The sequence below is a fragment of the Macaca fascicularis genome, chromosome 8, assembly GCF_037993035.2.
Source record: "Macaca fascicularis isolate 582-1 chromosome 8, T2T-MFA8v1.1".
In the NCBI taxonomy this organism is placed as follows: Eukaryota; Metazoa; Chordata; class Mammalia; order Primates; family Cercopithecidae; genus Macaca; species Macaca fascicularis.
This window is the reverse complement of record NC_088382.1, coordinates 117211513-117213372: the sequence shown is the minus strand read 5'-3', so window position 1 is coordinate 117213372 and position 1860 is coordinate 117211513. Positions and strand designations below refer to the sequence as shown.

The window sequence follows — 1860 nt, the reverse complement described above, 5'->3', positions numbered from 1 at the left end:
TACCTGTTGTTTTTGAAAAAATAACAATGCAGGTTTCACGTTCAGCTTCCACTGGGGCAAGTAAGCTCCCTGGGCAGTCACCCGACTACACAAAAGTAAAGGGTGGCTCCTGGGAATACAGAGGCTCTCTTGCGTCTTCTTATTGGTCATGCCTTGGCATGCTTTTTCCCTACTCTAGTCAAGCAGATTCTCATTAGGTTGATGCAAAAGTAATTAAAAGTAATGGCAAAAAATGTGATTACTTTTGCACCAACTAATAGTAAACAAACCACCTGCAAAAACCCAAGATACTACTTCTTAAACTCCTTTTGGATAAGAAGAGCTTTTCCATGGCTTGGACTGAGGACCTATGCCCCAGAGGTGCCATTCTGACTAGATTGTGTGGAGTGGGTGCAGGAGATAAAAATTACTCAAATGAAAATGACAGTCACTTGTGCCCTGCCTGTCCCATTCCTCTGCACTCTCCCCTTCACATGTCACACTGACCATATCTTTAGGCTTCTTTTGTTGTAGCTGCAGATGTGGTTAGCGTGACATGTGCAGGGGAGAGGTGCAGAGGAATAGAATGGACAGGGAAGATGTTCCTTGGGATAGTGGTCTGCCTACTGGTCCTCACTTCTTGGCCTTGCCGTGGGTAGTCACAGAGTCCAAGCTTTATGCATGGTTTCTTCATCCCCCAGGAACTGCATAGGCTTGATGGATTTCAAGTTCTTATCTAACTCATAGACAATAAGAATACCAGTTGGCAGGTTCAGCTCCACGATAGCTTCTCCAGAGGACCTTCCAGGTACTTAATGCCCAGAAGGCTGATGCTATGGGCTGCAGTCCATACCTGTTTCCCCTCCTTCATCTGGGGAGCTATTACTTAATTTCGAAAGGGCGCTGTCCGAAAGACACTCTTGCCTTTCAGACTCTCGCAGTAGAGTAGTTGATCCTCAGTGAGGTCTCCATCCTTGTGATCTTTACTGAGGTTGCTGTAGAAGAAGGGGTAGCTTTGGTGGAGGTGTTGGGATGGCATAGGAGGCCTCCAGGTTTTCACCTGGGCCTCACCATGCTTGGCAGTAGTTTCTGCTTTATTGAGGTCAGTGAGATCCCCATAGTGTCATTCATTGAGACATCAAGTCTTCAACACAGGAAGCCACTTCTGGTCAATGGCATCCAACACTATCTAGTGGGTCAGGATTGCTCTCTCTTCTGCACTGAGGAGAAGCACATGTCAAGCTCACAGGCAGCATCTCACAGAGCCTGCATGATGCCCTTTGCTTCACGCCCTGCTGGGCTCAGGTTATTGTCCTATCACTGCTGAAGTGGTTCTCCAGGCTCCTGGTGCTCTCGCAATGCTGGATCAGTACCAGCTTGCAGGTGTCCATGGCAGCTGGCTGGGGGTACTGGACCAACTAGGGACCCACTGAGATTCTAGGGTCTCAGCCCATTCCTTCCATTTCCTTCCCCAATGCTGCATGTGCCCTTTTGCCCCATTACTCCTATGATCCATCATCATTTAATTTCTGTGTATGGTGTGAGATAGACTAAAAAAAAATAGTTTTTGAAAAAACACTATCCTTTCCCCCTTGAAGTGACTTAGCATCTTTGTGGAAAATCAGTTGAGCGTAAATATAAGGGAAAATTTCTAGAATATCAATTTTGTTTCGCTGATCTTCTCCAACTGCCTGTAATGACACCAATACCACACTATCTTAATTATTATAGCTTTATAGTAGGTTTAAAATCAGGTCATGCAAATCCTCCAACTTTATTCTTCTTTTTCAAAATTGTTCTAGCTATTATAGATCCTTCGCATTCCCATATCAATTTTAAAATCAACTTACCAATTTCTACACAAAAAACTGGGATTTTGAT

General features: G+C 44.8%; 1 pseudogene; it reads right to left on the bottom strand.

Moving 5' to 3' along the window:
• Nucleotides 1-612: 612 nt before the first annotated feature.
• On the bottom strand, nt 613-1215 carry LOC102124665 (phosphoglycerate mutase 1 pseudogene; annotated as a pseudogene).
• Between the last annotated feature and the right edge of the window lie 645 nt (nt 1216-1860).